This window comes from Pseudophryne corroboree, chromosome 10, assembly GCF_028390025.1.
Source record: "Pseudophryne corroboree isolate aPseCor3 chromosome 10, aPseCor3.hap2, whole genome shotgun sequence".
NCBI classification, from domain to species: Eukaryota; Metazoa; Chordata; class Amphibia; order Anura; family Myobatrachidae; genus Pseudophryne; species Pseudophryne corroboree.
Genome location: NC_086453.1, coordinates 113,409,315 through 113,423,749, shown reverse-complemented (window position 1 = coordinate 113,423,749; position 14,435 = coordinate 113,409,315). Strand labels below are relative to the sequence as shown.

Sequence of the window (14,435 nt, the reverse complement as noted above, 5' to 3'; positions counted from 1 at the left end):
TTCTCAATAACCTTTCCTAGGAAAGGAAGGTTTGATACCGGTCTGTAGTTGGTCATGCAGTCGGGATCTAAATTAGGTTTTTTAAGAAGCGGTCTAACAATTGCTTCCTTTAGGGGTCCAGGAAAAATGCCTGTCTGCAAAGAGCATTGAACAATTTTTGTAAAGACAGGACCAATTATATCCATACAACCTATTAGAAGCTTGGTTGAGGCTGGGTCCAGATCACAGGTGGTGGGACGCAAAATCCGAGCAATTTCAGCAGTGTCCTTTACATCCACTGGATCAAAGCTGGTCCATGAAGGCAGGTAGCTTATATTGGCGGGCTTTGTAGTTTGGCACTCCTTTGATGGCACTGTGGAGATTCCAGCCCGGATGGTGGATATTTTATCTGCAAAGAAGTTTGCAAACTCGTTGCATCTTGCCTGGGAGAGGGTCTCATCAGTCTGCAGGCATGCTGGCTTGCAAAGCATCTCCACTGTGCGGAAAAGTTGAGCTGGCCTATTGTTTGCTGCTGTGATCTAATTTGACAGGAACTGTGCTTTCTTACGAGTGATTGTCGATTGATATTCTTCGTTATGCTTTATTAGTTTTATTTTGTCATCCACTAGGTTAGTCTTCCTCCATCGTCTTTCCAGTCTACGCCCCCTTTTCTTGAGCTCACTAACACTGTTGTCGAACCATGGAGCTTGACGTTGTGGTTTACGAGGTCTTAAACGCACAGGGGCGATAATATCAATTGCAGCCATAACATCCCTATTATAATAACGGACTAGGGAACAGGGATCTTCACAGGCACCCTGTATAGTAGAGAGATCCAGATTTGCTGCAAGAGCCTGGGGAGTCATACCCCTCCTTGGACGATACCTGGTCAACTCCACGGGCAGAGATCTTATTTGAGGGGTTGCAACTGAGAACCAGAGGGAGTAGTGGTCTGACCAGATGACTGGGTTTATTTTTAGGTCAGTGACCTCTAATCCAATCTGAAAGACGAGGTCGAGAGTGTGACCACTTTTATGTGTGGCAGAGGGAATGACCTGTGTGAAGCCCAGACCATTCATTGTGCACAGGAGGTCTTGGCCAAGGCGTGAGAGCTCATCATCCACCCATGCATTGAAATCCCCGAGGATGAGCCATCTTTGATGTTCCAGAACCAGGCCAGCAACAGTGTCTGCAATTATATATATATATATATATATATATATATATATATATATATCCAAAATCAGGCACTCAGATGAAAGTAATACAAGGTGCTGTACTAGTAATACAATGGGCCAAGGTGCTGTACCAAAGCAAAGAATAATAATTAATAATAATAATTTTATTTCTCTGACGTCCTAGTGGATGCTGGGGACTCCGTAAGGACCATGGGGAATAGACGGCACCGCAGGAGACTGGGCACATCTAAAGAAAGCTTTAGGACTATCTGGTGTGCACTGGCTCCTCCCCCTATGACCCTCCTCCAAGCCTCAGTTAGATTTCTGTGCCCGGCTGAACTGGATGCACACTAGGGGCTCTCCTGAGCTCCTAGAAGAAAGTATAGTTTAGGTTTTTTATTTTCAGTGAGACCTGCTGGCAACAGGCTCACTGCAACGAGGGACTAATGGAAGAAGAAGCGAACCTACCTAAGTGGTGGTAGCTTGGGCTTCTTAGGCTACTGGACACCATTAGCTCCAGAGGGATCGAACACAGGACCCGACCTCGTCGTCCGTTCCCGGAGCCGCGCCGCCGTCCCCCTTACAGAGCCAGAAACAAGAAGGTGGTCCGGAAAATCGGCGGCTGAAGACTTCTGTCTTCTCCAAGGTAGCGCACAGCACTGCAGCTGTGCGCCATTGCTCCTCATGCACACCACACACTGCGGTCACTGATGGGTGCAGGGCGCTGGGGGGGGGGGCGCCCTGAGCAGCAATAATAACACCTTGGCTGGCAAAACTAACACCATATATAGCCCCAGAGGCTATATAGGTGTATATTAACCCCTGCCAGAAACGATAAAATAGCGGGAGAAAGCCCGCCGAAAAAGGGGCGGAGCCATCTCCCTCAGCACACTGGCGCCATTTTCCCTCACAGCTCTGCTGGAGGGATCGCTCCCTGGCTCTCCCCTGCAGTCCTGCACTACAGAAAAGGGTTAAAGAGAGAGGGGGGGCACAAATTAGGCGCAGTATATATATATATATATATATTATGCAGCTATAAGGGAAAACACTCTCTATAGGTGATATCCCTGTGATATATAGCGCTCTGGTGTGTGCTGGCATACTCTCCCTCTGTCTCCCCAAAGGGCTTTGTGGGGTCCTGTCCTCTGTCAGAGCATTCCCTGTGTGTGTGCTGTGTGTCGGTACTGCTGTGTCGACATGTATGATGAGGATAATGATGTGGAGGCGGAGCAAATGCCTGTGAATGGGATGTCACCCCCCTGCGGGGTCGACACCGGTGTGGATGGACTTATGGAAGGAATTACGTGACAGTGTCAACTCCTTACATAAAAGGTTTGACGACATAGGACAGCCGGCTGCTCAGCTTGTGCCTGTCCAAGCGTCTCACATGTCATCAGGGGCTCTAAAACGCCCGCTACCTCAGATGGCTGACACAGATGTTGACACGGATACCGACTCCAGTGTCGACGACGAGGAGACTAGTGTACCTTCCAATAGGGCCACCCGTTACATGATTGAGGCAATGAAAAATGTATTACACATTTCTGATAATACCCCAGATACCACAAAAAAGGGTATTATGTTGGTGACAGAAAACTACCAGTAGTTTTCCTGCATCTGAGAAATTGATATGAGGTGTGTGAGGAAGCGTGGACTTCCCCCGATAAGAAATTGATAATTTCCAAAACAGCGTACCCTTTTCCGCCAGAGGATAGGTCACGTTGGGAAATAACCCCTAGGGTAGATAAAGCGGTTACACGCTTATTAAAAAAGGTGGTACTACCATCACGGATACGGCCGCCCTGAAGGACCTGCTGATAGAAAGCAGAAAACTACCCTTAAAGCTATATACACACACACGGGCATTATATTGAGACCTGCTATTGCCTCGGCATGGATGTGCAGTGCGGCAGCTGCGTGGTCAGATTCCCTGTCGGATAATATTTATACTATAGATAGGGACAATATTTTGCTGAAAATAGAGCATATAAAAGACGCTGTCTTATACATGCGTGATGCACAGAGGGATATTTGCCGACTGGCATCACTAATAAGCGCTATGTAAAACCATTGCCGCCAGACGGGGGTTATGGACTCGGCAATGGTCGGGCGATGCCGATTTAAAACGGCACATGGAAGTTTGCCCTAGAAGGGGGTGGAACTGTTTGGGGATGGTCTTTCAGACCTCGTTTCCACAGCTACGGCTGGGAAATCAAAACTTTTGCCACAGGTTACCCCACAGCAAAAGTAAGCACTGTATTATCAGGTACAGTCCCTTCGGCCCCAGAAAAGTAGAGAGCTAGAGGCTCATCTTTTCTGCCAAGAGGAAAAGGTAGAGGGAAAAAGCTGCAGCACACAGCTAGTTCCCGGGAGCAGAAGTCCTCCCCTGCGTCCGGTAAGTCCACAGCATGACGCTGGGGCTGCTCAGACGGACCCGGGTACGGTGGGGGCCCGTCTCAGAAATTTCAGCGCACAGTGGGCTCTCTCACAGGTGGATCACTGGGTTCTTCAAACAGTATCTCAGAGGTACAGGCTGGAATTCGAGACGTCTCCCCCCCCCGCAGTTTCCTAAAATCGGCCTTACCGGCAACTCCCTCTGCCAGGGAGGCAGTGTTGGTGGCAATCCAAAAAACTGTATTCACAGCAAGTGATTATCAAGGTACCCCTCCTTCAACAGGAAAAGGGTTACTTTTCCACAATGTTTGTGGTACCGAAACCGGACGGTTCGGTGAGACCCATCTTAAATATAAAAAATCCTTGAACACATATAACAAAAGATTCAAGTGCAAGATGGAATCGCTCAGGGCGATTATTGCGAACCTGGACGAGGGGGATTACAGGGTCTCTCTGGACATCAAGGATACTTACCTGCATGTCCCCATTTACCCTCCTCACCAGGAGTACCTCAAGGTTGTGGTACAGGACTGTCTCTATCAGTTCCAGACGCTGCCGTTTGGATTATCCACGGCACCAAGGGTCTTAACCAGGGTAATGACCGAAATGATGATACTCCTTCGCAAGAAGGGAGTTTTAATTATCCCGTACTTGGACGATCTCCTGATAAAGGCGAGGTCCAAGGAACAGTTGGTAAGGGGGCAGCACTTTCTCGGGAAGTTCTGCAACAGCAGGACTGGATTCTCAATTCCAAAGTCACAGCTGGTCCCGACGACACGTCTTCTGTTCCTGGGAATGATTCTGGAAACAGACCAGAAAAAAGTGTTTCTTCCAATGGAAAAAGCCGAGGAGTTGTCATCTCTAGTCAGAAACCTCCTAAGACCGGGACAGGTGTCCGTACATCAATGCACACGAGTCCTGGGAAAAAATGGTAGCTTCGTACGAAGCAATTCCATTAGGAAAGTTCCACGCAAGGATTTTCCAGTGGGACCTGTTGGACAAATGGTCCGGGTCCCATCTCCAGATACAGCAGCGGATAACCCGGTCGGCAAGAACCAGGGTGTCGCTGCGGTGGTTGCTGCAGAGGGCTCATCTACTAGAGGGCCGCAGATTCGGAATACAGGACTGGGTCCTGGTGACCACGGATGCCAGCCTTCGGGGCTGGGGTGCAGTCACACAGGGAATAAAATTCCAAGGACTATGGTCCAAACAGGAGTTTTCAATTAACATAAATTTTCTGGAGATAAGAGCCATTTACAAGGCCCTAAGCAAAACAAGGCCCCTGCTTCACCAGCCGTACTGTTCCAATCAGACAACATCACGGCGCTCGCCCATGTAAACAGGCAGGGCGGCACAAGAAGCAGGAGGGCAATGGCAGAAGCCACAAGGATTCCCCGTTGGGCGGAAAATCATGTGGTAGCACTGGCAGCAGTGTTCATTCCGGGAGTGGACAACTGGGAAGCAGACTTCCGCAGCAGACTCCACCCTGGAGAATAGGGACTTCATCCAGAAGTCTTCCAAATGCTAGTAAACCGTTGGGAAAGACCACAGGTGGACATGATGGCGTCCCGCCTCAATAAAAAAGATATTGCGCCAGGTCAAGGGAACCTCAGGCGATCGCTGTGGACGCTCTAGTGACACCGCGGGTGTACCAGTCGGTTTATGTGTTCCCTCCTCTCCCTCTCATACCCAAGGTACTGAGGATAATAAGAAAAAGAGGAGTAAGAACTATACTCATTGTTTCGGATTGGCCAAGAAGGGCTTGGTAACCGGAACTTCAAGAGATGATCTCAGAGGACCCATGGCCTCTGCCACTCAGACAGGATCTGCTGCAGCAGGGGCCCTGTCTGTTCAAAGACTTACCGCGGCTGCGTTGACGGCATGGCGGTTAACACCGGATCCTGAGTGAAAAAGGCATTCCGGAGGTAGTAATTCTTATCCTGATCAAAGCCAGGAAGGATGTCGGCCTGAAGTTCAGACGTTGTAAGGGAGTGCTGCATATTCAGCCCCTTCTTTGTGCCCCAGTGGCACCTTGGGATCTCAATGTGGTTTTGGAGTTCCTGGAATCACATTGGTTTGAGCCACTTAAAACTGTGGATTGAAATATCTCACATGAAAAGTGGTCATGTGTTGGCTCTGGCTTCGGCCAGGCATGTGTCAGAATTGCCGGCATTGTCATAAAAAAGCCCTTACCTGACTTTCCATATGGATAGGGTAGAGTTGAGGACTCGTCCTCACTTTCTCCCGAAGGTGGTATCAGGTTTTCACTTGTACCAACCTATTATTGGTGCCTGCGGCTACTAGGGACCTGGAGGATTCCAAGTTACTGGACGTAGTCAGGGCCCTGAAAAATTATATTTCCAGGACGGCTGGAGTCAGGAAAACTGACTCGCTGTTTATCCTAGATGCACCCAACAAGCTGGGTGCTCCTGCTTCTAAGCAGACTATAGCGCGCTGGATTTGTAGCACTATTCAGCTTGCGCATTCTGCGGTGGGACTACCGCAGCCTAAATCTCTAAAAGCCCATTCCACAAGGAAGGTGGGCTCATCTTGGGCGGCTGCCCGAGGGGTCTCGGCTTTACGACTTGGCCGAGCTGCTACTTGGTCAGGGGCAAACACGTTTGCAAAATTTTATGAATTTGATACCCTGGCTGAGGAGGACCTGGAGTTCTCTCATTCGGTGCTGCAGAGTCATCCGCACTCTCCCGCCCGTTTGGGAGCTTTGGTATAATCCCCATGGTCCTTACGGAGTCCCCAGCATCCACTAGGAGTGGACGTCAGAGAAAATAAGATTTTACTCACCGGTAAATCTATTTCTCGTAGTCCGTAGTGGATGCTGGGCGCCCATCCCAAGTGCGGATACTCTGCAATACTTGTAAATAGTTATTGTTACACAAATCGGGTTGTTATTGCGAACCATCTTTTCAGAGGTTCTATTGTTATCATACTGTTAACCGGCGTTCCTATCACGAGTTATATGGTGTGATTGGTGTGGCTGGTATGAGTCTTACCCGGGATTCAAAATCCTTCCTTATTGTGTCAGCTCTTCCGGGCACAGTGTCCTAACTGAGGCTTGGAGGAGGGTCATAGGGGGAGGAGCCAGTGCACACCAGATATTCCTAAAGCTTTCTTTAGATGTGCCCAGTCTCCTGCGGAGCCGTCTATTCCCCATGGTCCTTACGGAGTCCCCAGCATCCACTACGGACTACGAGAAATAGATTTACCGGTGAGTAAAATCTTATTTTATATGGCGCTCTTTCTCCAATAGGACTCAAGGCACTTAACAGATACATAGCATAATATAGTACAGAAAATAATGAAGTACATTTTCATAAAATACAGAAGCATGAAGATACTAAAAGGGACATTATGGAAATGCTTGAGTAAACAGAAAAGTCTTGAGTATACTTTTGAAGGATTCTATAGTTGGGGCCTCTCGCACTGTGCGGGGAAGTGAGTTCCATAGAGTCGGAGCCGCATGACTAAAAGCTCGACCCCCAGATGAATTACGGTAGATTCTAGGTACTGCTAAAAGTCCTTCATCTACAGATCACAGTAATCGAGTGGGGCAGTATGGGGTCAGAAGCTGTTTCAGGTACCTTGGCCCTTGGTCATGTAATGCTTTGAAACTCAGTAAGCCAATCTTGAAGATGATTCGCCATCGTACAGGCAGCCAGTGAAGGGAGTAGAGGATGGGTGTTATGTGGCTAGAACGGGGCTGGTTGGTTAATAGCCTGGCAGCTGTGTTTTGCACCAGCTGTAAGCGCTGCAATTCTTTTGCTGGTAGACCAAGGTAGAGGGCATTACAGTAGTCTAAATGAGATGATACAAATGCATGTATGACTTTTGGCATATCATCTGAGGGAATTAAGTGCTTGATTCTGGCTATGTTCCTCTGGTGAAAGAATGAGGATTTGATTGTGGCTGATATCTGATGTTTAAGTGTCAAGCCACCATCCAGGACAACGCCAAGATTCCGCACACGATCACTGGTCTGTAATTCTGAATCCCCGAGTGTAAGTCCAGTTGGTTGGCTATGCTGCAGTCTTGTCCTTTGATGTTGCGGTCGTATCATAAGGACCTCTGTTTTATCCGGGTTCAGTCGCAGCCAACTGGCGCTCATCCACTCCTGTAGTTCAGCTAGACAGCCATTTAGGGTTGCTATTGGGTTATCAGTGCCCGGAGCAAAGGACAAGTACAGTTGTGTATCATCTGCATAGCAGTGGTAGACCAGGCCATGGCGCCTGATTATTTCGCCCAATGGGAGCATGTATACTGCAAAAAGCATGGGGGATAGTATAGAACCTTGTGGGACACCACATGGCAATGGCACTGGTGGTGATGAGTATAATCCAGATGGTACTCTCTGTGACCTGCCTGTGAGAAATGATTTGAACCAGCTTAGGACTGTGCCATCCAGACCACAGAAATGTATCAGTCGCTCAATCAGAAGCCCATGGTCCACGGGATAAGAATAGTACTTACAAAACAGGAGGGTGGCACTTTAGACCAGCGGCCATCATTTCAGTGTTATTTTTTAAATAAAGCTGAAATGACGGACACTGGTTCCAGTACCGCTTAATTTACAGATAAGTGCTAAAGTGCTACCCTACTGTATAAACTGTGCCCTAATTACATAGTAGATCCTTAGTTCATTTTATGCTCCATAGTTTATTTTATAAACCATAGTAGTGCCCTAGTTACATTATGTCTTATTGTAGTACTGCCAGTACACATTATGCCACACAGTACCTCCAATTTATATTATGACATACAGTGTCCCCAATTCATATTATGCCACATTACAGTGCCCCCTTACCTTTATAACTTCCACTACACACACCTCTTACTGAAAACGGAATGTGAAACCATCTTAGGGCCCCCCTGCCTTAAGTACCCTGGGCCCCCCAAAGCCTTAATCCAGCTCTGATTATATCCCAATATTTTCTATGATTATTAATATTCTACCAATACTGATATTATTCTGTTCCCTCATTTAGAATTAGTCCATTACCACTGCAATCATATGCCCTATTCCCACATCATTGGGCTGAATCTGAGTTTGCCATAGTAAAAGCTCTTCCTCTGGTGTACAAGTGTGCATCTGAATGCGCAGGGGCTGAGATGCCCACTTTGTGTGCCTGCAGTAACAACCATCAGAAGCGCCATCAGGACTTTCACCAGTCCCATACTAGGTGGTGCAGAGTCTACGTCAGAGTATAGCCTACAAAGTATGTAATAAAATGTTTGTATTCACCTTCCTGCTACACAGCTGCAACACACCCATAACACAACCATTGGACAGATTATCTTCATGCATCTGTTCAGCCATCTCCCAGTAACCGCACAGGAACGCTTAATGCATTCCAGAGTCATTAAAACTCATGGTCCTGTGCAGGGCCGGTGCTAGGATGTTCGGCGCCCCCCTGCAAACTATAAATTAGCATCCTCTCATATTCGACAAAGCGTCAGCGCGCGCCTTTGGCGCACGCCAGGAAAAGGGGTGTGGTCTCATAAGAAAGGGGCATGGCAACACAATAGTAACCCCATTTAAATTTATCCCACACAGTAGCACAATCTTATTCATCTTATACGTAATGCCCCCCCCCCCCCCAAGTAACATAGTAACATAGTAACATAGTATCTGAGGTTGAAAAAAGACAATTGTCCATCGAGTTCAACCTATTTGTGGTCTCCTATGCATGATGATTTGACTAAAATTTCTGACTGATGCTGCTGTCAGCCGTTGCATTTTATCCCTATTTATAGTAACTATAATGCATGACTATGCACCATACCCCTGGATATCCTTATCCATTAGGAATTTATCTAACCCATTCTTAAAGGTGTTGACAGATTCCGCCATTACAACTCCCTCGGGCAGGGAATTCCAAACACGTATTGTCCTTACAGTGAAAAAGCCTTTACGCCGTATTCTGCGGAATCTCCTCTCCTCTAACCTGAGCGAGTGTCCACGAGTCCTCTGTGTTGATCTAACCAAAAACAGGTCCCGCGCAAGCTCTGTGTATTGTCCCCTTATATATTTGTAGATGTTGATCATATCCCCTCTTAGTCTCCGCTTTTCCAATGTAAACATGCCTAGTCTTTCAAGCCTTTCCTTGTATTCCATCGTCTCCATGCCCTTAATTAGTTTGGTCGCCCTCCTCTGTACCTTTTCAAGCTCCAGGATATCCTTTTTGTAGTACGGTGCCCAGAATTGTACACAGTATTCAAGGTGTGGCCTCACTAGTGATTTATATAACGGGAGTATAATACTCTCGTCCCTAGCATCAATACCCCGTTTTATGCATGCTAATATCTTATTAGCCTTCTTTGCTGCAGTCCTACTTTGGGTACTACTGCTTAGCTTGCTATCTATGAGGACACCTAAGTCCTTTTCCAGTACAGAATCCCCTAATTTTACCCCATTTAGTAGGTAGGTGTAATTTTTGTTCTTGTTACCACAGTGCATTACCTTACACTTGTCGAAGTGTAGCATCTTTATACATAATGCACCCACAGTAGTAGTAGTGTCCTTATACGTAGTGCACCCCAGTAGTAGAAGCGTCCTTATACATAATGCCCCCCCAGTAGTAGTAGCGTCCTTATATGTAGTGCACACCCAGTAGTAGTAGTAGCGTCCTTATATGTATTGCACCCCCAGTAGTAGTAGCATCCTTATACATAATGCCCCCCCCAGTAGTAGTAGCATTGTTATACGTAATGCCCCCCAGTAATAGTAGCATCCTTATACGTAATACCACCCAGTAGTAGCTACCTTATACATAATGCCCCCGCAGTAGTAGTAGTGTACTTACATGTAATGCCCCCCAGTAGTAGTGTCGTTAAACGTAATGCCCCCCCCCCCAGTAGTAGTAGCGTACTTACATGTAATGGCCCCCCAAGTAGTAGCATCATTATACGTAATGCTCCCCTGTAGTAGTAGCGTACTTACATGTAATGCCCCCCCAGTAGTAGCGTCATTATACGTAATGCCCCCCCAAGTAGTAGTGCCGTCCTTACATGTAATGGCCCCCCCAGTAGTAGCATCATTATATGCAATGTCCCAACTATAGTAGTAGCGTACTTACATGTAATGCCCCCCCCAGTAGTGGCGTGATTATATGTAATGCCCCTTCCCCAGTAGTAGTAGCGTCCTTACATGTAATGGCCCCCCCAGTATTAGCGTCCATAATGCGTGCGCACACAGACATACCTCACACACACAATTCACACATATACACACATACACCCCCACCTTACACACACATACACCCCCACCATACACACACACACCCCCACCATACACACACACACCCCCACCATACACACACACACACACACACACACACATACATTGTGGCCGCCACTGTAATTGCTGCCCCTCTCTCTACAGCAGACTGGTCCATGTAGCTCCGCTCCCTTCCGTCCCATTTAGCCCCACCCCCTTCCTTCCCATGTAGCTCCACACCCTCCTCTGATCCATACAGCTGCTGTCACACAGGTGAGGGGAGTAGGCTTTTCATGCTGCCAGCGCTGTTGCCTGTCATACAGTGACAGGCACAGCAGCTGGCAGCAGCAGCAGGGGGGACAGGACGGCGCAGCAGCAGGGAAGGGATGCAGAGCAGGGGGAGCGCCTCTCCGTTCCAGCACCTCCCTGCACTGCATCCCTTTGCTGAGCAGGTAGCGCTGGGCCTGTTCCTGTGACTCTGCATGTGCACACCATGGAACACATGCACCAGACAGGTGTGGATCATCGTCAACCACACCTAGGTCCACAGTGTCTAGATCAACTACTATTGGTCTACAGTGACTAAGTCGACACCTAAAATACGTCAACACAAGCATATGGTCGACATGTGCAATGTCGACATGACAAAAGGTCGACATGGGATTTTAAAAAAAACATTGTGTCATTTTCTTCATAGAGTGACCGGGAACCCCAATTAGTGCACCGTGTCCCCTCGCATGGCTCGCTTCACTCGTCATGCTTTGGGCAAGGTTACCATTCCGAGTCGTAGTCCACGTGGATCAAAAAGTATGAAAAAGTTCAAAGAATGAAAAAAAAATTGTGAAAACCTCATGTCGACCTTTTGTCATGTCGACCTAGTACATGTCGACCTAGTGACCATGCCAACCTAGATACCATGTCGACCTAATGCATGTCGACCAACAGCGTCAGGCCCCATATACTAAAATGCGACGTACATCATCCTCACGTTGAGGCAGTATGTTGCAGATAGGTGCTCACATCATGCTAGCCTTTATTGTACAACAAATGAAAATCTACATTTCTATCACACATCAAAAATTCTGTGTATTCATGAAGGATTACTGCATTTTGCCAAAAGTAAAGATAAAATGTTTTGTTTGTGTGGAAAAGCATTGCGTTACTAAAGAAAATTACTATTGATTTTTTACAACTTTTGTAAAATATAAAAAAATTATTTGGATGTCAAAAATTTTAAGGAATATATAACCATACTAAACTAGTTCTTTTGATATGATAAACAGTGGTGCATGAAGGGAGGGTTTCTGAGTACCAAGAAACCCCCTGGACAGATGGGACAGCGGTTACATTATTAATAAGCACTGTTCCTCGTGAAAAATGCTGCGATTTGTGGGTCAATGGGGAGGGGGTGGAGCCTGTATGAAACAATTCCATTAGACTTGCATCATTTTGTCCCTGTCCCTCTCATTTGACCAGCAAATTGTGGCATTTTGCCACTAGGGGAAGGGCCTAATCACATGGTGTCTGTCCCCAGCTACGACCTGCAGCTGCAACAAATTCTGTATTTGTTCAGATAAATGTTGCATGTACTGTAATATAATATTAACTATAAAATCCATATAGGGCAATTCCGTATAGGGCACTCTCAGGTCAATATTTATTCTTGTGATAAAACTGGTATGCTTTAAAACGGTATGTGATGTCACTAACATAAATAGACAAATCACTATTTATATATTATATACTATCTGGAATTTAAATTAGCTATTATAGCATATTAATATCAAATACAGCTAACTTTAATGCAATCTTATTTATGTGATTTTGTGTCTTATTAATCATTTTTGCACCTTTATTTTCAGCTTTCACTTTATTACATTGTCTTTGTCGCATTGCCTATTTACTGTATGTTAGTGTCAGCACTTGCCATTTTAAAACATATCTAATAAAGTATAAGTACAGGAGAACATATATATATATGAGTGCGCTGTCAACGGCAGCCTGTACAGGGGTGGTTAGCCCCTAAAGTAGTATAAGACCCAAAAGTATCAAAAATATATACTGGCGCCGGTTATGTTTCCAACAATAAACAGTTCAGCAATTTCAATAGATTAAATCCATACATTTATCTTTTATGATTATATCAGTCTTTTTTAAAAGTATTGTTTTTTTATTTTTAATGTGGATTAAATGTATGGATTTAATCTATTGAAATTGCTGAACTGTTTATTATTGGAAACATAGCTGGCGCCAGTATATATTTTTGCTAATAAATTATATGTTTTATCCTGTTTCTTTGTCTTTTGTCCAATTCATATACTGTAGTTGCATATCAGAATTCTTTCCAGAAAAACTTCATATTCAGATCTTTCATCTTCTCTTGATAAATTTGATCAAAATGCTCTTTCTGGGCTACAGTGAAATGGTTCTTCCAGTCTCCAGTGATTCCTGCAAGAAATATTGCAATCTATTTAAGGTTTATAAATGTAAGAAATACTATTCAGCACATATCAGTCTCTGAAGCCTATCTGTAAAGGGCAATATAATTTCAATTAGCATTCTCAGTTCCCCCTTTTTCTAACACCTATACACAGTGGCGTAAGTTCGTCACAGTTGCCCGGAGGCAAGTTCATACCAGTTGCCCCCCCCTTATATTTAGGGTGTGTGTGTGTGTGTGTGTGTGTGTGTGTGTGTGTGTGTGTGTGTGTGTGTGTGTGTGTGTGTGTGTGTGTGTGTGTGTGTGTGTGTGGTGTTCTGAATTTTTTTTATATACTGTGTATATACATTTCATTGTCTTTTATTTTAAATCACACATTTCTTAGCAGTCATACCCAGGATTAGAACCCACTCACAGCAGACACTTTACTGATGGAGCTATTTGCTCCAGTACAGGAAGCATGAGAATTCTAACTATATGAAGTTATGTGTAATTGTCAGAGAAGTAACTTGATATAGTGAAAAGATAGCGGCAGCCATCAATTAACTTACTTCAATGGTGTCACAGATAGAGATGAGCGGGTTCGGTTTCTCTGAATCCGAACCCGCCAGAACTTCATGGTTTTTTTCACGGGTCCGAGCGACTCGGATCTTCCCGCCTTGCTCGGTTAACCCGAGCGCGCCCGAACGTCATCATGACGCTGTCGGATTCTCGCGAGGCTCGGATTCTATCGCGAGACTCGGATTCTATATAAGGAGCCGCGCGTCGCCGCCATTTTCACACGTGCATTGAGATTGATAGGGAGAGGACGTGGCTGGCGTCCTCTCCGTTTAGAATTAGAATAGATTAGAGAGACACTTGATTTACTAATTTTGGGGAGCATTAGGAGTACTCAGTAGTGTACAGTGCAGAGTTTTGCTGATAGTGACCAGTGACCACCACTTTTATTTATAATCCGTTCTCTGCCTGAAAAAAGCGATACACAGCACACAGTGACTCAGTCACATACCATATCTGTGTGCACTGCTCAGGCTCAGGCCAGTGTGCTGCATCATCTATATATATTATATATCTGTCTGACTGCTCAGCTCACACAGCTTATAATTGTGGGGGAGACTGGGGAGCACTACTGCAGTGCCAGTTATAGGTTATAGCAGGAGCCAGGAGTACATAATATTATATTAAAATTAAACAGTGCACACTTTTGCTGCAGGAG

The 14,435-nt window shown here is 45.9% G+C and overlaps 1 pseudogene; it reads right to left on the bottom strand.

The window, feature by feature from the left end:
• Positions 1-13,034: 13,034 nt before the first annotated feature.
• LOC134965068 (sulfotransferase 2B1-like) overlaps positions 13,035-14,435 on the bottom strand; it is a 101,623-nt pseudogene continuing 100,222 nt past the window's right edge.